The following is a 23429-nucleotide window of genomic DNA, read 5'->3' on the forward strand; positions in this document are numbered from 1 at the left end:
AATCTTCCAAACATAATAAGCCCTACAAATACGTCACAGCCCTTCAAATATTGTAAGAAAGGAACCAAAGGGCAATTGTAAAAGACGCAAATAATTAAATTCTTGTTTTTGCAAGAGTCGCAACATGTTCTTTAATGTAACGTGTCTATTCAAGGGTGCTCCTTAAATAAATATATAGGGGAGAGTCGGGTAGTATCGGACATCGGGTAGTATCGGACAGTGCGTTTCTTTCATCTACCACCATATGGTAGTACCTGAATGACATGGTTATGTTTCTCTATGCGACATCACAGAAACGTAACCATGTCAATCAAGTACTATCATCGTGTGGTAGATGAAAGAAACTCACTGTCCGATATTACCCGATGTCCGATACTACCCGACTCCCCCCTACTAATTTCATACCTCTGATTGAGGTTCTGACTGATTTGTACAGCTATCAAAAGAAAAAGTGACCGCTCTCTACAAGCTAAATTTCCTTCGGGTGTCTTCGCTACAATTCGGAGACAGACGACGTTACATGTTGTTGGATCACGTGGCCTAATGTCTACAGTTATAATTGAAACGTTTGTTTGTTACTATTATAGCGTAGTAGTAGCGTTCCGGGCTGATATTCATAACGTCGTGTGTTCGAACACAACCTAGTGCTTTTTATATTTCTTCGTTTTTAAGAGAATGAGAAAACATAATTGGTCATGTCTCTTTTATGATTGTTTTACTAATTAACTTCAGGTTTTTTTATTATTTTTTTATTTTAGTTGGTTATTAACGACGCTGTATCAACTACTAGGTTATTTAGCGTCGATGAGATTGATGATAACGAGATGATATTTGGCGAGACGAGACCGAAGATTCGCCATAGATTACCTTGCATTCACATTACGGTTGGGGAAAACCTCGAAAAAACCCAACCAGGTAATCAGCCCAAGCGGGGATCGAAACCGCGTCCGAACGTAACTTCAGACCGGCAGGCAAGCGCATTAGCTGAGTGAGCCACACCGGTGGCTTAACATCAGGTTCATGACTGTATTATGCCATGACTTTATCATTATTTATTATGACATTATGGCTGCAAATGGAAAGAAAGAGAGATTTCAGTCTCAACAAAAATAGCTTTCGTGGCGTAAATAGAAACAACTTACTGGTGTCTGCCTTACAAAATTCAAACAATTGAAAGTAAAAAAAAAAGCAAATAAAAAAGCCAAGATTCAATATTTAGTCCATCGTCCTCCCATTTAGATCACATCTTGCTGTCGAGTGGACATGGGATCGACTAGTCTTTTCAAATAGCGACTGTTCTCAGTCAAGGCATCCCAGGCATCCTGGACGAGCTTCCACAAATCATCAGGACGTCTTGGAGGGGGATTGGGCCAATTTTTCCGCATATGCCTCTTTACTTTAGTCCATGTAGCTCAGTCGGAAGAACGTCACAATTTAGATGTCAACGTCTCAGGTTCAAATCCTCGTCACTCCTTTTCATTTCATTGTGTTACAAGATAGTATAATGTAATAATATAATAAGAAACAACTAACACTAGTATTATGCAACTGTATTGTTCTGAACCTAACATTAAATTTGTATTATTTATATCGCTAAAAATGATAACAGAATAGAAATGATAAATTGAATATTATTTATATATCTCTAAAGAACGATAAGAGAATACAAATGACAACTTGAATATTACTTATATCGCTAACGAACTATAACAAAATAAAATGATAACGAACTCTCCAATTTCAATCGTGAATGGGTAACATGAACCTGGCTGCATGTGAGCTCCCCTCGTTAATCTGCAAACGTCAATGTGGTAACCTAATTACGTTACAACATGTTCTCATCAATGGTTTGGTGACCTTGGGGGTCACCGTAGATGTTGTTGATCAATGTTATCTGAGAGTTCTTTGCTGGTAGTTTTTTTTATGAAATAGTGTACCAAACTGATGCTGCCCATTCAACAGTGATTTCTCGCATGAAATTGTACTGTGCAAAATGATTTTTCACAACTATTTCCCGTCGTCTGACGATAGAATTATGCACCACTGCACTTATTCAGAAATAAACTTTAGGATATGTTCCATTGTTTTCCAGCGGAAAAACAATCGCTGGTAATGTATGCAGATAGAATGTGTTTTTATCGTCGTAATAATGTTGAAATGCCCTGTATATTCGGGGTTAACGGAGCTGCCAATATTACAAGCAACTTCATGCAGTTCCAACAGCAGTTGGTCAACACTATATCGTAACTTGTCGATGGTTTTCGGATTGATTGCGGTTAATGGACGCCTATTATGAGTTTCGTCTTTCAAACTTTCTCGACCTTGTTTGAAGAACATTGCCACTTCATTGTGGTCGAATATGAGAAAGCAGATTTTCCCAAAACTTCATCTATATGTTTATTAGAGGATAAAAATTCGCTCCGGCGCCGGGGATCGAACCCGGGTCCTTGGTTCTACGTACCAAGTGCTCTACCCACTGAGCTACGCCGAAGTTCAATCCACAGCACCGGATCGAATCCCTCTCCTCTAGTTTTTTTTTCCCCTTTGTGGTCTGACTTCAAGTTCGACATATATGTTGACATATACGACCATTAAGTCAACTGCCATTATACAAGGAGAGCACTCAATTGACTTGGGGGCCGGGATTCCACAGTATTATGCATTGTTGGGCGAAGCATCTCGGTAAAGGTTATTCTTTCTTCTACAGAATATATCTGTTATGGTAACAATGGTTATTAGAGGAGAAAAATTCGTTCTGGCGCCGGGGATCGAACCCGAGTCTTAATTCTACGTATCAAGTGCTCTAACCACTGAGCTACGCGAAGTTCAATCCACAGTACCGGATCGAATCCCTCGAATAACCATTGTTACCGTAACAGATATATTCTGTAGAATAAAAAAATTAATCTTTACGTAGATTCTTCGCCCAATAGTGCATAATACTACGGAATCTTGGCCACCAAGTCACTCAATTGAGTGCGCTCCTTGTATAATGGCAGTTGACTTAATACTCGTATATGGAGACAGGACATAAAGGAAAAAACACTAGAGGAGAGGGATTCGATCCGGTGCTGTGGATTGAACTTCGGCGTAGCTCAGTGGTTAGAGCACTTGGTGTATAAAACCAAGGATCCGGGTTCGATCCCCGGCACTAGAACAATTTTTTCTCTTTTAATAACCATTGTTACCATAACAGATATATTCTGTAGGACAAAAAAATCTTTATGTAGATTAATCTATATGTGCTTTGATCTCAGTCACGTTTAAACCATTTTCTACCGAATATTACAGAATTAATTTTATAATTTTCCATTCTTACGACATTCCCACATCTTACAAGCAAAAAGAAAGGTTTATACCTATATTATATATGTACATGTATAAGTTACATTCATAAATTACAGTAGGTTAAATATATGAATTTGCAGAGGTACAGAATAGGGAATGAAGCTGTGATAGAAAGAGAGGGTGAAGAAAGAATAATATTCAAACTGATTAGAAAAAGAAAAGGAAATTCACTATGTCACTGGCTAAGAAGAAACTACCTATTGAAGAATAGTGAAAGGCAGAAAAGTTCGGAGGAGAAGAAGAAGATATAAGAATATTGTAGACAACATTAAGATATGTGGATCGAATGCGGACATCATCAGGAAGGCGTAAAAGTGGCAAAATTGGAGAATGCTCAGTTTGCAGTGAAAGACCTGCTCATGGACAGAAATCTGTTAATGAATGAATAAATGAGTGAATATACGAGTTTACCTGTTTTATTCTTATTATTCTTTTTCTTCACGTTAAGTACTGTTGATTTAACTGAGTGATCGAAATAACTCAAATTATAGAAAAAATGTTTTCCGTATTTAAGAATATTTTAAACTGTTCGATTCAGATCTGCTTACGTTCTCAATAAACGCACTGCATGATAAGTAGTCGCAAATCTAGTTTCAAGACTACTTGTTTGATTCGGTGAATTTCAAAGCACATGAATTACATTATCAAAGCTTATAGAATCTAACGGAAGAAAAGAAAAATTGACGCCGTATAACATTGTTTGAATTTTGCAAATACATCAAACCTGAATTTAATTAGCGATGTTAAGGTGTTATTAAATATCAGTACATGAACATTAAGGACTACTTTATACAAGACAGTTCAAATTCTACTGTACGGGTCTGTGGCACACAAAAATACTTCTAACTTCCGAAATAAAATTTTTGAGAGCAATAGGAATTATTGTATAAAATACATGTAATAAAAAAGCCATAATAAGAGAACTTGCTGTTAAAAAGTTTAACTGCAAAGTAAGGGGCACAATGGACACGGCGTTTCCAGAACATAGGACAATTGGCGACCACAGTTAGCAATAGCTTTAAAATATACATGAACTTTGCGAAAGAAATCATGAACAAAACCACTAATGAATTGGCTTTCCTTTTATACCGTCTTGTTGATTAATTGATTAATAATTAAATCAGTGAGTGAGTCAATGAGTCATTCATAGACATTATTTAGTTTGTATATTTACTCAATTATTTGTCTACACCTGGAGGTGTGAATACTTTAGTCGTTCCTTCTCTTCATTAATTAATTAATTCATTCATTCCTTCGTCACTTTATTTATTTATTTGTTTATTTGTTTATTTCTTTTAATTAATTAATTAATTAATTTTCTATTTATCTATTTTTTATTTATTTATTTTTATTCATTTATTTATTTACTTATTTATGCATTTATGTACTTATTTATATATGCCTTTAAATGTGTATTTATGTATGTATTTATTTATTTGCGTATTTATTTATTTACAGATTTTTTATGATATTTATTGTTTACTTATCTGCATAATGTGTATTTACCGTCACTACCGAAATAGTATTAATTCAGTATCTGAAAACTGACTTAATTATGAAAGTAAACCGTAATATTCAGATAAGACTATCTTCTATAAAATTTCACGTTATCTGAAGGTTATTGAATCCTGAACCTAATGGCATGGAGACATAGCTAACTAATTAAAACTTTGTATATAGGCTACTATACACTATATATCCTAGCTTCTATTTCTTATACTGAGCTAATTATATGGATAGTGTTAAAGTAGTCACTCCTCTAAAGTAGCACAAATCAAGAAAATGGATTCTAACTGCTAAGAACGTCGCTCTTCTCTCGCGTACACGTAGCCCCGTCTCAACATCACTTCGTCAGTTCCATCTAAAAACCAATAATGTGGCTCCCTCTTATCGGCTCACATTTCCCTCCACAAGCTTTTCGAATGAAAAATGCGTTAGGAAAACTTACAAACAGAATGCAATCACATATTCATCACAGCTACCACCATCAACTACCTCGGTTCAGTAGTGGTTGCTATACTTGCCACCGTACAGGTTCATAGGTCCAAACTCTGCCGAGAGCGATGGATTTTTGCAAACGATAAAAACCTCTAGAATGTCTTCCTCCGATATGTTCCCTGTCGTACATTCACCATAGCAAGATAATCATGATCCTGTTTCATAAAATTATAGCAAAAGCTCTAGTAGCTTACTACAGTAAATCAGAATTGTATTAATGTTCATTTTTGTGTTTCATAATGTTTTTTTTTAACATAATAAACATTTTTACTCTAGAGACTACCGGTATTTAGTAGGCTGACATATGAGAAGCATAAAAGGCCATGGTTGGTGTTAATTCTGAAAAATTACTTCCAAGAACAATACAGTTTTGAAGGAATTAAGATTCTTACAATTACTATTAGAAAACAAGGATATTTTATTCGGCAAATATCTGCTTCTCAGACATAAAAAACAAGAAAAACTGGCAGAAATAAGAGACGTTGTTGTCTGTGTTGGTATTTTCATATACTGACCCTACTAAAATTTATTCAGCTATAGAGTTCAATAAAAAAATAGCATTTAATTAAAGCAGAGTAACTAATTACATTAAAATATACTAATATCATTCCGCAAAACCGAGTAAAAAATACAGTAAATGATAGTTTATCTTAATAGTTACCATAGTAATTAGTTTTACTTTTGTAGTTATACAAAACAGAGTCTAGTAGTCCTATATTTATACATTCTGCAGCTTCAACGCGACAAACCTAACAGCATGCGTCACATCAGTCACAAGAATAAGGGTTTAGGCCTATCAGTTTTACGAGTTTCCTGGGAGACCTATCTACAACAGCTAAATACCAACAAATCATTAGAATATTCGTGTGATACTCATGTCAATGTAATTAGAGATTTTAGAAACACTGAAAATCGCTGTCTTAATGAACTGAAATTAGATCAGTCCTTGAAGAATTTGAATGTTCGTCAAATGAAGGAGAACGAATATAATGAGTGCTATTCACATCCTCATAAAGGAAAAGGTTTTGAATTATTTTCAGAAATACCATCTGCTTGGATTATTAAAAAGCAAGGTCTTCCAGTTCAGAGTGGAGAGATATGACAAAAATGACAGCCATGTTAGCGCCAGTTCGAGCTGTTTCAGGACGTTCCACGGGCACATCCCACTGGAGGCACTGTAGTGAGTTTGAATCCCTAACTCATGTGCTTGGGAAGTATCCTCAGGGAGAAATCTTAAGAATAAAACGACATAACATCATTCGTTCCCTTCTTGCTGCTGCTCTCCGAAACAAAGGTTTGGAAGTTTACGAAGAAGTTCATTGTTTGGCTGATCAAGATAGTGTACGGAGGATTGACATCATCGCCACCAATAGGAAAAAATCTGTAGCAGAGATCATCGACCCTACAATATGCTTTGAACAGTCTAAAGCACAACCTATGAATGTTGATAAAGAGAAAAAAAGAAATACGAGTTAACAATACCTTACTTCCGTAACAAATACGACGTCCAGAGTATCACAGTGACAGGTCTGCTGTTGGGTCCTGAGGAACAGTCCCTAAATTTTCTGTGACTCGGAAAGGGAAATATAAATTATGCAAAGATATTCAAGACGAAATTGTCCATTATAATTAAATACTCAGTTGCCATATTAAAAAATGACCTATATGGTAAACACTTCACATAATTGTTTAATTATATATCTGTGATTGAAAATCTGTATTTTTATCTTAAATTTTTACCTATATATTTTTTCATGTCCTCATTTATGTACAACCATTATTGTAAATTGTGTGTTCTTCTGTGATACGCAAGCCTTGGAAGATCAGATAGTAAAACAATAAATAAATAAAATGAAGAAGTAACTTTACTGTAGTAATTATTTATTTAATTACAGTAGCTACATGAAACTATCTAGCAAAACTAGTGCAATATAAAACAAGATTTACTTGTATGTATTAGCCTACAGTAAATTTTTATGAAACAATTTCCAGTTGTTATTCATCCCAATTAGCCTACACTTGATTTATATACAGGTGTTACTGCTGGTTAAAACCCGGAGCAAGGTAAAAGTTAAAATCACACACTCTGATTTTTATTATATAAAAAGATACAAGTCAAACTACACATTTTATACATTGAATTCCATGACCAAAACAGAACATTTTAAGAATACGACCAGAAAGAGAAGATGATTGAAAGCAGTACCTACATAAAATATCTGCTAGTAGAATTGCATGGTACTTATGTCTTCAATAGAAATATTTGTTTAATTATTCTGATGCCTCCTAATAGCACTGTACCCCCCGAAAGAAAGATTTCGGAGATTTTTCTTAATCTTAATTTGTTTTAGAACGTTAATGAGTAGGAAGAACTCACTTTATAAGGAATTTTATCGACTTCTTTACAAAATTCTAAACGTCATTAGTGGTTCTATGGGTGTTTTCTGGTGGTCGAGCCTACAACGAAGAAGAAATTTGAGCACAAATCACGTTCAGACTTAAATAGGTACGGCCCTGAAATAAAGTCGCTGAATGCTAAGCAATAGATGGACAAATAAAGATGAGCTCTGACAGAGGTTCATTAATGTCATTTGTAGACAAAAATGACATATCAAAAACATTTTAACCATTTCCCAATAAAATTTCGTTGCGTGTTCCGGTATAAGTTTTTTTTTTAATTGTCTGTCTTTGGTTTTCGCGGAACAATGGCTGTATCAAGTAAACTCGACAGACCTAAATTTCCACATCTGCAGAAGGCTTTTCGACAGCCATGTGTGCAGGATTTTCGAAATCTACGTTTCAAAAATTCTCCTCCCGCTTTGCACTGTGCGGTTTTCGGTTGTGAAGTTGAAGGACGTGTGCGAGTTTCTGCAGTTAATAGCATTCGGTTTTGTCCCATCGCAAGTATGTGGCTTTTGACCATGATTATTGAATTGTGCGGTTTTGAACTACATACTTAAACTCTTCCACGAGAGTGCAGATGTCTTTGAAGGTATTTTAATGAGATCGCGCTAGACTCAAATGAACAAAGCAATAAACGAAGTGAAAGAGGTAGATCTACAAAGAAATAAAGTCTGAGATCACTTCTATAACTACGGTAATTTACATTTCGTTAGTAGACATGTAGCTTAGACTTTCTCGATGTCAATTTCTGATCTTTCCGTATAACATAAATTATTCTAAACTTCTTAGCAAAGTTCAGGATTCTTTACAATTTATTTTGCATATAATGATTTTTATAGTTAACAATGAAGTCGTACAGCGAGTTTCAATATAAAATTGATCATTGCTCTTAGATCACAGTCACCTTTAAAATCAATAATGATGTTTTTATTCGCTTATCCTATCTTATCACATGCTTTTCACCAATAAAAATCTCAAATTGATCTTCATTACACACTACAGCAGTAAAAGCTATAACTAAATTCGTTTATGGATTAAGATTTTATATCTATTATGTATACTTCAGTAAATATTTGCACAAATGTGCATTATTTTTTCTATAAAAATCCAGGCTTTATATGTCAAGGAATATTCGCAAATATTCAGGTGATGTCACTTGGTTGCCGATAAGCATATTCAATTTTTGTAATCTGAAAAGTGAAACACGAAAATCAGTAAGACGTTTGATTTAGGAAATGACAATAGTAATGTAGTTCTTTCGATGAGGTCGTTCACTTGTTTCTTAGGACCGTATTCATAGACATCCTTAGCGCGGGTTTCCGGTGGATGATCAGCGAACTAACGTTTTTCGTGTTCATAAACCAGTGTTAGCGATATGATATGTTATGAATCCTGTGCAAGTAATCAGTCGATAGCCGGAGCTAGTTTAGCACGCTCGTAGTGCGGGCTAGCGAAATGTCTATGAATAGCAGCCTTAATGTCGTAGTGGTATGGACGACTAAGAAGAACGCCGTTTAGGGTAATGTAAGAAAATGAGCATAATTACAGTTCCTCAAGGAAGAACGTAATTTTCCTTTGTCCTAGAATTCAGTAAACTTATATCCTGATAAATTTGAACACAAAGTCAACTTCTTGAGCTATAATGAAGACCAGGTTTATGAAATAGAATGTATATTTTGAAAATATCTGTTATAATTTTGACAATTCTAAATTTTGTAAGAATAATAATATTAAAGCAGTCCCAACCGTTCTCCACTAACTGCGAACTAACATTCTGTGAAATCATTAGCAGTTACAGTGTCGAGTAACTAAAGAATCAAAACTGTAAATAAATACGCGTTGTTCCTAGTAATAGTAATGTGAATATAAGGAATAAGTTTATATATGAAATATTGATGTGGCATAGTGGAGACGTTGGATAAATGGTAGTTTTGAGAGGTTTATTACTGGTGGATCTAAAACATTGCATTTATAAATCATCGAATAACATGCACTTTAGGAACAGCGAAAATAAAATATATAAAGATAGTACTTAATGGCAAGATATTAATTTTCGTAACATGAAATTCACTTAATATTGGGTAACTCGAATACAACTTCAAATTTAATGGTTTCTTAGGAATATTTATGCTAAGATTTTCCTGTGTTAAATTTCAACGTACTTCGTTAACATGTTTCGACCTATTTATGGGTCATCTTCAGAACTGGTCGTTGTTGGTCTTGGCGCCACTTGTCCTATTTCCTGTGAGAGTTTGTTCCTGTGGTATTGTTAACGAGTTACGTTGAAATTTAACACAGGAAAGTCTTACCATACATATTCCGAAGTGATACAGTGTTAAAAGTTGTGTAATCAAGATGTATTAATGGTTTCATTGACTTACTTTTTTAAGAGACTGTACATTTTGTAGTCGATAAATTAACAAAATATTACATTATTATAGGGGAATAACTTAGTAAACCCCGTTGGTCTGCGGATGCGTCAATCTTAAAGAGTGACACAATATACTATTCACCTCCTCCTTCCTAATTGTCAGCCAATAAGAGGTTTAACTGATAGCAGTAATGCATCAGATGACTTGTCAATTGTAAAACGGGCGACTATGTTATTCTATTAGGCTAATTACCACAGTTGTATTTCAATTAATATCTAATTGTAGTAAAAATTACATCGTGGATGAGAGAAATTAAAACAATGGCTCTTTCCTTGAAACCAGCACTGAAAAACAAATTAACTAGGTGCTTGAACGGAATATTTGAGCAAGATGACAGTCATATCTCTCAACCAGAAACATCAAACAACTATATCTTTACTGTTATGAGAAATATTGAGGTCATGTTATATCGAACATAAATACTGAAAGTTGTGGGATAATATTTTATGTATTCAGAAAACTTGATAACCTAATGCATGTTTCATTTCTCCCATACACCTTATATGTGGCAGGCAGGTTAAGCTACCTCATAAAAAATGTTACACTACTGCACTCTACGTGATGACTTTCTACCTACCTCAGTGCTGATGGGTTTTAAAGTGAGACCTCCGCCTAAGTAGCGCTCAGAACGACGACGCTGATGTCATTAAAATCTCAAACTGAAAACAAAAGAAACAAAAAATAATTTACAAATCCTACTAAGGCAATTAATATGTCTAATCAATCTACTTTTTTTCAAGTGAAAGGCGAGATGTGAAATCTCTACTATACAGAGTGGAAGTAATACAGGGTGGATCTGTGCAGATTTAGCAATTTATTTTTCCTTGGACAGAGTACTACAAAAATTCCGATACCATATTAGTACACATGAATACTCTTCTCAGAAAAAGAAAATAATTTTCCCCTAAACGTTAATACTGCTTTACTCAATAAATTCTATCCATACGATTTTGATTTGTACTGTAATAACCAATGAGAAACTGATAATGAATGATTTATCCCTTTGCAGTTTTTAAATTAAATGGACAGTTTTCTTAAAAATTAAATAAATAGATTAACTTTCCTTTCTTCCTTTCTCTGTTTAAGCTCTCCTTTTTCCGACTTACACACCATTGCAGATGGAAGATTCTTTGGATCCTACATTAGAAATCTCACATTTACGGACCTCCGTGGCCATGGTATCAGCATGACGCAGGACCACCACAGAGACAACACAGGACAATGACAACACGACGCACAAATACCCAGTCCCGCGGACGAAAGATAAATTCCTTCCATTCTTCACTATAGACCGCTTGCTTGGGAAACGCGGACGCTATCCACACAGCCACAACGGCGAACAAAAAGATTAACACTATCGTAATTTCCTGCCATTAGGAAGTCTGACAATCCTACTACAGTGACTAAGAGACGGAATGATGCTACTCAGATCTGAGTTTGTGTGTGTATTCGCAGGTGAGTCGGCGTTGCGCTGTTATCAAACCACGCAGACTTTCAGCCTAATGTTCTAAATAACCGTGCACTTAACTACAAAACACATAAGTTTCTTTCATTTATTTTAATGTATTCTATTTCTCCCTTCAATCTGCACTGTTATATCACTTCCACTCTGTATGCATATGCTATAGTGCTGACTAGCACGACAAAGATCTCCTTACGAATGAATGGCGTGGTGATATTGTAAAATTGAGGAGTTGAAGCCATTTTTATTTTGTAACTCAGCTAATGTGAATGCTTACATTAATACATTTCACATCTATACGTCGATGAAACTTGACAACATTGTCAGATTTCATTGTTGATTGGTAATAGCTTTTACTTCAGGAAATCATGTTTGGACGTTATTTAATTATTGTGTTCACTGACAGTGCCATTGGTTTGGTTTCTTTATCAGTTTCCTTTCCTTACTAAAGTAAAATGGAGCAGGAAGAAAATAATTTTGAAGATAAGGAGGAAGGGAAACTGACAGAGAAACGAAAAAGAAAAGTCTCAGTAACATATTTCAATTGCAAGTACAATAAGTAGCACTGAAGGACGAAAATAGCATTACATATAGAACTATATATGTGTATATATTATTTTCTTTATAAACAGTACTTTTCATTAAAGATGTGTGATAAAACAAAGCCCGTATAACAATAACATGACTTTCCTGCACGAAGGACGTGAGAAACTTTTATTTCACGAAATTATTCAACACCTAAGAGGGATGTTCGCCTTTTATAGCTGAGATTGAGAAACATATTAAGATTTAATGTTAAAATTTCTGCATTAATACATAAAATTCATATTACAAATCACGATTGTAACAAAACTTTGACAAGTGGACTTCTAAACCTTCTTTTGCTGTCCCACACCATTATTGCTACCAACTTCTCAATTGTTGGAATAATGACAGAAGTAACTGTAATACTTCGAGAAAGCATGTCACTTAGCCGAGATTTCAACCAGGATCTCCGATGTGAAGAATCATTCAACCAAGAAAGTTCTTCTCCGCCATATCTGGCTAGTAATCAGACAGCTACCAAGTTTTCCAATCACACTAAATGTCACATAAATTATAATGTTCTCTTTTCCTTTTGTCTACATTTAAGTAGAAAATTTGTTGTTTCTATTCATACTTTCAATCTATTTTATCACGAGTATCTGAAATATGGCTTTGGAGTTATGTAATCGCTCTTGAACTTGCAGTTTCATTTCTGAATATTAGGTTATTATTAATTTTCTGTTTCTTCCGTCATAAATGCGTTTGCAAATTTCGAATTCGGCCTAATACCACAGCAAGCTGCAATTCTGTACTTTAAAAGTAGGTAATAGACTTATTCTGATAAACATTAATTTATAATTATTGGAATACAATCCAGATCTATTTGATATACAGAATGATCGTTTGAGAAGATATAAAATAAAATCCCTGTAACATGGAACGGTTACTATTTATTTTCCAGTAATCTGTAAATATATTCCAGAAGGATGGAAGTTTTGACCACGTCAGACCTCAAAATTCCCATAACTGTGTACATAACATAATTCACAAGGTGATAATAATACTTCTGTATTTTGTACTCTTACATTTCAGATAATTTTTTCAAAAGTTGAAAACTGAGTTGTTAGATTTCTTCAATGAAATGGTGACAACAGAGACAAATGATCTCCAGACTTGGAGTTCACAGTTTCTTTGCATAGTCAAATTCCGTCGTGAGGACGCGCGCTTGTGTACATTTAGATGATTTTCCCCTCATTTTATCCCCATTCATTTAATTCAACGATACTTCACCAGCGGGCCTTCACCGTGTCGTAGATTTACAGCTGGTAAAAGAATTATGCCCTGAATGGAAAGATTTTGTAAAGAAATTGTTGATCACTTCTCAATCAAGTTAAAATGTAATACTACCATTCATCATCTTGATCTATATCTCATATTCAATCCGTAGTAGCAATGAGGTTGTCCACCGTCGATATGAATGTTGTCATTTTTTCAGGTACAAGAGTCCAGAAGGAGATTCATTGTCCATATTCAGACGGGTTAGCTACCTAACAAATAAAATTGGAAATGAAAAAAATATATATAAATTTAGGTCTCAAACATTAAAACAGAAGTTTTATGAACTCATAGGGCCTAAAATTCATTATCATCATTTTTTTTCCTTCACGAGCATAACCTTATGTGAAATTTTTATACCTCCAAATGAATTTTGTTTATTAGTCTTTTCAGAAGACTACCAATTATTATAATTATCCTTACAAACTGAAATTAATGCACTTAATTTGGGCCAGCTCAGGAACATGCGTGCAGGAGAATATATGGCTAACAATTCAGTTATATACAGTGATATATTAATCTATCTGTATACAAAACAGAGAAAGTAAATTGTATATAATTGAACATATGATTAAGGGCTAACATGCAGTAAATTAAGTACAAGGGGGTAACGCAGGTCTTGACTCAGCATTTGCTTATCTGACATTGATAAAATGATGGTTGCTAATACTTCCAGCAACGGCCGATGAATATCTTCCTTGACTGCTGATATGGCAAAAGGGATAATTTCATTTCTGAGGAAAGAGCAATTAAAGTATAGAATTCATTCCTCTACTCACAAGATAATATAAAAATGTAGTCACTAATAGACCCATAGCTGAATTTTTATGTAGAAGAGAAATAGTGGCATTTTTTCTCGAAACCCATCGTTCACAGACATTGTCATTTTACGTGCCCTAAATCCATGAAATGGGCCTTTCGCCTTACTTGCCTTCAGCAGGAAGTCATGCTAGCAATTTTTATCGCCCTTAAACAATCCATCATCCTCGGTCTAGTTACAGCGAGCGGAACTCATGTACGTAAAAAATGAAAATATCTAGCTACTCGATAACCGAGAACGACGCGTATGTCCAGTAACAAATGAATAATTTGCACAATGACTTATTAATGTAACTGTACATAGAATAGTAAAATAAAGTTAATTACATATAGCTAGACGTACGACCATATATTTTGTATGCAGTAAGAGGTGGAACTGGTTCGAAATTACGGTTCATCTTTGTGACAGTGATAAAATGATATAATTATCTAGTTATTTGTTTCATTTTGTGTTTCATTAACGCAAGATGACAAAAGAAGAATTCCGTCGAAAATTTAGTATATTCATTATCCGAATTAATTCATAAATTTAAATGTATAAACAGATTGTCACAAAATTCGATCGACAAATTCTGAAGTGTATTCTTCTGGAGAAGAGAAAGCGCAAGAACGTGAAATGTGAAATAGGATTATTAAGAGGTGTGAATGTATAACATTTTAACGTCATCTTTCGCCGTTCTGGAATTTTTCCATTAATTATGAAATTCCGCCAACAAATTTTAGGAGTTTACAAACAATATTTTAAGTACCGGCAAACAATGTCCTAAGTCTGTAATAACTACTAGGTACATTTAAGATTACTTTCGCTTACACTGTTAGGCCTATATCAAATTACTGGTGATGAACTTAGCTAAAGTTGACACAGAATTATAACATAAAACACGGTGGACTTGATACAGCATAAAAATATTTATGCTAAGATTATATTTTATATATAGATCAACAGGGGCGGCTTTCGAAGAGGGGCTGCGGAGCTGCAGCACCCCCAGACATTTGTGACTCTTGTCTCGTTTTATGTTGTGAAATACATTTATTATGCAGTCTCTATTTAGCAGCTCAAATTAAAAAATAAAAATTCGCTCTCAATGACATGCACGCAATCGTTAGTGAAGTCACTTTCTCCCCTGGTGCTGCCAGAGCGAAGCCAGAGACAAGGACTAAGGGTGAAGCCACTTCCTTCCCTGGAGCTGCCAGTCTCGTCTCGGATGCTTTGCGCGTAGTTTTACCCCTCCCCCTGCTGCCCCTGGCCAAGAATCCAGAGTGACCAGACGCTGCAAAATTTGCAGCAGCTTGTCAGTAGCGTGCAGATTTAAATACATTTTCTTTAATGTTGTGAGTATAACAAGTGGGTAAAAACGTAATACGGCGAACGCTAAGCTCCGCCCACGACCCCTTTCCACTTTTCCCCTACAAGCTCACCACACACTCTACGTGATAGGCTAGTGTTGTGTCGAATGCACATTTCATGTGGGTGGGGATAACTTTCCCTACTGGAGTTCGCCGTATTACGTTTTCGCCGACAATTCCAACAGCTGGGACAACAAGATGGAGTTTTAAAATAAGAACAGTAAATGTTGTTCATGAGAAGAAGGAGCCATTGCTAGAATGTTTTCAAACCATAATGGAATCTGAAACATCTAACAACATCACAATAAATGAGGCAAGCGCCCTGTTGCGTGCTTCTTGATGATCCTGAATTCAATTTCTGACTCAGTTTTTTTTATTTATTGATGTATCATGTAGATATATTATACAACCAACTACAACATCGCCAGTTAGATATTTCTAAGGTTCAAATCTGCATACAAAAAATTAAATTATGGTTTATTTAACGACAATCGCAACTGCAGGGGTTGTATCAGCGTCCCCGGTGTGCCGGAATTTTGTCTCCCAGGATTCTTTTAAATGCCAGCAAATCTATTGACATGAGCCTTTCTCATTTAAACACACTTAAATGCCATCGACCTGGGCCGGGATCGAACTCGCAACCGACTATGCTACCGAGGCCGACTCTGCATATCAAGCTTTGTTAATGCCATACAGACAATACGGAGCAGTGCACAGTTGAGCAGCGAGATCTGTAAAAATGAAAACCCTAAAAAGCGTTGTAAGGTCGATGGGATTCAGACAAGGTTTGCGGCAGCCAAGGAAGTGTGTGACCTCATTATCACACAAGCTAACATCCGATTCCAGTTCATAGATCATCTTATATTATCTTCTCTTCTGTGTCAAGAAAAATTTGAATGCTAAAAAGCTCATATCCTGAAAATGACCTTAATGTATGTGTGAAGCTTTTTCTAATGTTCGATAAAGACAAACTAAAAACGTAACTCACTGTGTTATATCAGAGACAAGAATTCAGAAATCAGTGACGCAGTCAAGCTCTTGCAGTTTCTTCTATCTGAGAACTTGCAAGCCTTATTTTCAGAAGTTGTGAAACTACTACGCATAGCTATCACATACCAATGACAAATTCCGAACCAGAACGTTGCTTTTCGTGTTTGAAAAGAGTGAAATCCTATCTTAGAAAGACAATGAGAGAAGAGAGACTGACCGCATTAGCTGTGTTTTCCATTATAAAGTCTATGTTAAACGATATATCGGATTTTAATAAGATGATGATTCAAAAGTTTGCAACCTACAAGACAAGGCGCATGGAACTAATCTTTAAATAAGATAAGTTGCATGGTTTATTTTTGAATCCAGCCCCCCTGAATTCAATACCCACGAGCCGCCACTGTAGATCAACACATCAAACCCACTTATTGGACATTGAAAATGTAATGAGAGACAATAAAAACAACACAAATACATGTAATGCCAGGAAAAATTAAGCCACATAAATTTGAATGTAGTGTACAGTAAACAGGAAATACACCAGTTTGTGAGTAATTTAAAGTGTATCAGTTGAAACGTAATTTGAGCAGAATTACTTTCAACAATACGCACATTGGGATAGATACACTGATGTACTTGACAATCTTCTTGATATCAGAATATAAGCGTTTAGGTCCAAGGTTTGAGAGTTCAAACTCGGCCTAGAGTAATGAGTTTTAAAGGGCGATAAAATCATAAGCATAATTTTCTCTGGTAATAAAATAGAGCCGTGGGTATCATGTCGTAGATTTAGGGCAAATAAAAGAACCCTTTTTCCGACAGTGGATTCCAATTTAATTTTTTCTACCATTACTATCTAATATTCAATGTCAACGTTGCATTACTTCTGCATATTAAGAATTATTACTTTATTAGTGCCTATTACAGATTATTAGGCCTACAGATATTGATCATGTTATATTTTTGAAAATCAATAATTTTAAATACAAAAACTGAAACTGAAAGTTTCACTTTGCCCCTTCCACTTTCCCCACAGCCACATTACGAGATAAAAACTTCTATCGCCATCTTGATTTGCTATAAAACGTGGTTTCAGCTTTTACAGTGTAGTAAAATACCTTAGTAAGTAATAGCCTATACTGGTATATAACAAACTCAAGATATGAGTCACTAGTACATTATTAATACAAAAATAAAACAGCTATAAACTTACATCAGCAATGTAGAAAAAAATCTTCTTGCCCCGGTATAATCCAAACATCACTTTTCAACGATACAACTGCACAAATTGAAGGCTCTCGGAACTCCTCATCTAATACATAAGCGAGCTTACATATGTCAGCACCAAACAGAGAGTTATTTCAAATTTTTCACTTTGCCCTTCCGTCCCCTATCTTCTTTCACTGCCACTGTTAAGTATCTTCTTCTTCTTCTTTTACTGCCACTATTAAGTACCTTCTTCCATTGTCACTGCTAAGTATCTTCTTCTACTGCCACTATTACGTATCTTCTTCCACTGCCACTGCTAAGTATCTTCTTCTAATGTCACTATTACGTATCTTCTTCCATTGCCACTGCTAAGTATCTTCTTCTAATGTCACTATTACGTATCTTCTTCCATTGCCACTGCTAAGTATCTTCTTCTAATGTCACTATTGCGTATCTTCTTCCACTGTCACTGCTAAATATCTTCTTCTAATGTCACTATTGCGTATCTTCTTCCACTGCCACTGCTAAGTATCTTCTTCTAATGTCACTATTACGTATCTTCTTCCATTGCCACTGCTCACTATTACGTATCTTCTTCCACTGTCACTGCTAAGTATCTTCTTCTAATGTCACTATTACGTATCCTCTTCCACTGTCACTGCTAAATATCTTCTTCTAATGTCACTATTACGTATCTTCTTCCACTGCCACTGCTAAATATCTTCTTCTAATGTCACTATTACGTATCTTCTTCCACTGCCACTGCTAAGTATCTTCTTCTAATGTCACTATTACGTATCTTCTTCCATTGCCACTGCTAAGTATCTTCTTCTAATGTCACTATTACGTATCTTCTTCCACTGCCACTGCTAAGTATCTTCTTCTAATGTCACTATTAGGTATCTTCTTCCATTGCCACTGCTCACTATTACGTATCTTCTTCCACTGTCACTGCTAAGTATCTTCTTCTAATGTCACTATTACGTATCCTCTTCCACTGTCACTGCTAAATATCTTCTTCTAATGTCACTATTACGTATCTTCTTCCACTGCCACTGCTAAATATCTTCTTCTAATGTCACTATTACGTATCTTCTTCCACTGCCACTGCTAAGTATCTTCTTCTAATGTCACTATTACGTATCTTCTTCCATTGCCACTGCTCACTATTACGTATCTTCTTCCACTGCCACTGCTAAGTATCTTCTTCTAATGTCACTATTACGTATCTTCTTCCACTGTCACTGCTAAATATCTTCTTCTAATGTCACTATTACGTATCTTCTTCCACTGCCACTGCTAAGTATCTTCTTCTAATGTCACTATTACGTATCTTCTTCCATTGCCACTGCTCACTATTACGTATCTTCTTCCACTGTCACTGCTAAGTATCTTCTTCTAATGTCACTATTACGTATCTTCTTCCACTGTCACTGCTAAATATCTTCTTCTAATGTCACTATTACGTATCTTCTTCCACTGCCACTGCTAAGTATCTTCTTCTAATGTCACTATTACGTATCTTCTTCCATTGCCACTGCTCACTATTACGTATCTTCTTCCACTGTCACTGCTAAGTATCTTCTTCTAATGTCACTATTACGTATCTTCTTCCATTGCCACTGCTAAGTATCTTCTTCTAATGTCACTATTACGTATCTTCTTCCACTGTCACTGCTAAATATCTTCTTCTAATGTCACTATTACGTATGTTCTTCCACTGCCACTGCTAAGTATCTTCTTCTAATGTCACTATTACGTATCTTCTTCCATTGCCACTGCTCACTATTACGTATCTTCTTCCACTGTCACTGCTAAGTATCTTCTTCTAATGTCACTATTACGTATCTTCTTCCATTGCCACTGCTCACTATTACGTATCTTCTTCCACTGTCACTGCTAAATATCTTCTTCTAATGTCACTATTACGTATGTTCTTCCACTGCCACTGCTAAGTATCTTCTTCTAATGTCACTATTACGTATCTTCTTCCATTGCCACTGCTCACTATTACGTATCTTCTTCCACTGTCACTGCTAAGTATCTTCTTCTAATGTCACTATTACGTATCTTCTTCCATTGCCACTGCTCACTATTACGTATCTTCTTCCACTGTCACTGCTAAATATCTTCTTCTAATGTCACTATTACGTATGTTCTTCCACTGCCACTGCTAAGTATCTTCTTCTAATGTCACTATTACGTATCTTCTTCCATTGCCACTGCTCACTATTACGTATCTTCTTCCACTGTCACTGCTAAGTATCTTCTTCTAATGTCACTATTACGTATCTTCTTCCATTGCCACTGCTCACTATTACGTATCTTCTTCCACTGTCACTGCTAAATATCTTCTTCTAATGTCACTATTACGTATGTTCTTCCACTGCCACTGCTAAGTATCTTCTTCTAATGTCACTATTACGTATCTTCTTCCATTGCCACTGCTCACTATTACGTATCTTCTTCCACTGTCACTGCTAAGTATCTTCTTCTAATGTCACTATTACGTATCTTCTTCCATTGCCACTGCTAAGTATCTTCTTCTAATGTCACTATTACGTATCTTCTTCCATTGCCACTGCTAAGTATCTTCTTCTAATGTCACTATTACGTATCTTCTTCCATTGCCACTGCTAAGTATCTTCTTCTAATGCCACTATTACGTATCTTCTTCCATTGCCACTGCTAAGTATCTTCTTCTACTGCCACTATTACGTATCTTCTTCCACTGCCACTGCTAAGTATCTTCTTCTTCTACTACCACTATTACGTATCTTCTTCCACTGTCACTGCTAAGTATCTTCTTCTACTGCCACTATTACGTATCTTCTTCCACTGTCACTGCTAGGTATCTTCTTCTACCGCCATTATTACGTATATTCTTCCACTACCTCTGCTAAATATCTTCTTATACTGCTACTATTACTTTTCTTCCACTGTCGCTGATAAGTATCTTCTTCTACTCCTACTATTACCACTACCACCATCACTACCCCTACTAGAGCCTCCGCCACCGCCATCGCCGCCGCCATCGCCACCACCACCACCACCACCACCACCACCACCACCACCACCACCACCACCCTACAGTACTACTGTTTGTGTAGGGGGTCAAAACGTATTAGGCCTAATAGCAGTCATGAATCAATGTTGATGCGCAACGACGTAGTCCGATTTGTAAAGAGAGGAGACGTCGTCGTCGTTGTCATCATCATCATTATCATTATAAGTTTCATCATAATCATCACCAGCAACAGCAATCACACTGTTCAGACCTATTGCCCTGTTCACCATAAGGAAATTTAAAGCAGTATTCGCATCTTCTTTTGGGTCGTTCTATAGCTCTTTTACATTCAGGTTTACATTGCAGTATTTTCTTAGGAAATCTACTATTTTCCATTATATTAATATGATCATTCCACTGTATTTTACGTTCTATTTCGCCTGTTACATTGAAGGTATTTAATACCGTTCTTATTTCAGTGTTTTTCACCCGATTGATTAATCTCTGCTGTTTCTAGTTTCCTTCTTTCATATATATTTACGGCCCAGTTCTCACTGCCAGTTCTTTCGTGTAAATCTAGTAGGCCCTATATGGATCTCTTAATTTTACTTTTCTTATGGAGAAGGCCGTGGTAAGGATTTTATCGTCCTCTAAAAACCAACATTCTCAGCCGGGTTTGAACAGCGAACCTTGGATTCAACGTCCAGCATGGTTACCGCCAGGTCACCGAGGACGACTCTGCAGATGTATATCGCTTAGCGCCTTTCTCATTCAGTCTAGCCTTTCCGCCGATGGGATTAGAGCGATAGCATCTTGTGTTACAGAGAGGTGTCGACTGAAGTTTTAGAGAGTTGATCGATCGAAATACTAGTCTCCAAACTCATTCAAACACGCCATGAGAGAGTTTTCGCGAGAGTGGCCTTCTAAAATGAAAGAATAACCTTCGACGATCTCACAAGCAATTCAACTGTAAAAATAAAGGCTTGCAATCTCATTCTAGGAACACAACACTACATCTATAGCAGGTTTTCATAATTCTAAGCGACGAGAATGTCGTGAGAAACATAAATTATCGTGATGCAAAAAAAAAATAAATAAAAAAAGAAAGAAAGACACGCATTATAAAAGCACGCGAGATCGTATCTACACGCACGCGAAATTAAAATGTTCCTGCTTATTTAATGAACTTCCAGCTGTTGGAACTCACTTCACTCTTCTAGTACGAGTAGCTATTATAGAATATACTTCAGCTGAAGTTCATTCCGAACTAAGTTATAAAGTTTACAATTGATAATTTTAGTTTCTTCCTGTTTCTAAAAATATGTTACAGAAATAGTGGACTGTAGTAAATGAGAGTTCAACTCACAAAATGTTTAGAGACCCTTACCACCGAATATTTTCATAGATTTATAACGCACAAATTGTCCGTGAAATATGTTCTCTCTCTTTTTTTCTTCACTTGGTTATTTAATGGCGCTGTATCAACTACGAGGTTATTTAGCGTATACGGAATTGGTGATAGCGAAATGACATTTGGCGAGATGAAGCCGAGGATTTGCCATAGATTACCTGGTATTTGCCTTACGGTTGAGGAAACCACGGAAAAGCCCAACCAAGTAATCAGTCCAAGCGGGAATCGAACCCGCGCCTGAACGCAACTCCAGAACGCTAGGCAAGCGTCTTAGCCAATTGAGCTACGTCGGTGGCTAGTATGTTCTCTTTTGAGAACTTCATTTTACTTTCAAAATATTCATTTTATATCGTAACTCCAGTTATAACTAATATCACCTCGTCAATTGTTTTAGCCATTATTTAAGTGTCGTAAATATCATGTGTTTCAGTCTAACATGGCCCACCATTGTGGCGGTTTTCATGTGCGTAGCAAAGATATACATATGGGCTAAGCGGCGCGCTGAAATGACACTAGTAATGTACTAGGTATTCACCCAATTTAACCAAGAAGATGCCTATATATTTTTTGGCATTGTTGAACATGTTATAATTTTTGACTGACCCAGACTGGTTGAGAACAAGCCGCAGGTGTGTGATGTAGCACGACTTTCAAGCTCTAGGAACCAAACGGTACGGCCCAAAGTAGACTGAAATGCTCAGGAAATAGGCTATGTAGAGAGTACGTAAGTAAATATCTGAAAAATATTCAAATGTAAAAACTAAAACGTAGAAAAAAAATCAACTGAAATTATTACTATAACTAAACTATACAATATAATAACAGCTGATCTCTATGGTAGTTAAGCAAAAAGAGAGAGACGTCAAATTAAAGACGCTAAAGTTGAGTTTGATTCAGATGAGTACAGAAATAACAAGGCAGATCCACATTAAAATTCAAGCTAAATGATGATGATGATGATGATGATGATGATAATAATAATAATAATAATAATAATAATAATAATAATAATAATAATAATAATAATAATATTATACAAAAACAAACCGGGGTAGACTGCAGCGAAGGCACAGCCACAAGTTTTATGAGTGATTACGTCAATGATAGAGTAATCATCTTGTATGCATTTAGAGTAAATATGTC

The 23429-nt window shown here is 35.8% G+C and overlaps 1 protein-coding gene across 4 annotated transcripts in view; it reads right to left on the reverse strand.

Annotated features, from left to right (window-relative positions):
* Window positions 1–23429, reverse strand: part of LOC138706004 (uncharacterized) — an 843117-nt gene that overhangs the window by 421998 nt on the left and 397690 nt on the right. For all 4 annotated transcript variants that reach the window (XM_069834880.1, XM_069834875.1, XM_069834881.1 and 1 more), the window contains exon 3: window positions 10759–10840. The gene's annotated coding sequence lies outside the window, so the exon portion shown is untranslated. The remainder of the gene's footprint in view (window positions 1–10758; window positions 10841–23429) is intronic.

Source organism: Periplaneta americana, chromosome 9, assembly GCF_040183065.1.
Source record: "Periplaneta americana isolate PAMFEO1 chromosome 9, P.americana_PAMFEO1_priV1, whole genome shotgun sequence".
Classification (NCBI taxonomy): Eukaryota; Metazoa; Arthropoda; class Insecta; order Blattodea; family Blattidae; genus Periplaneta; species Periplaneta americana.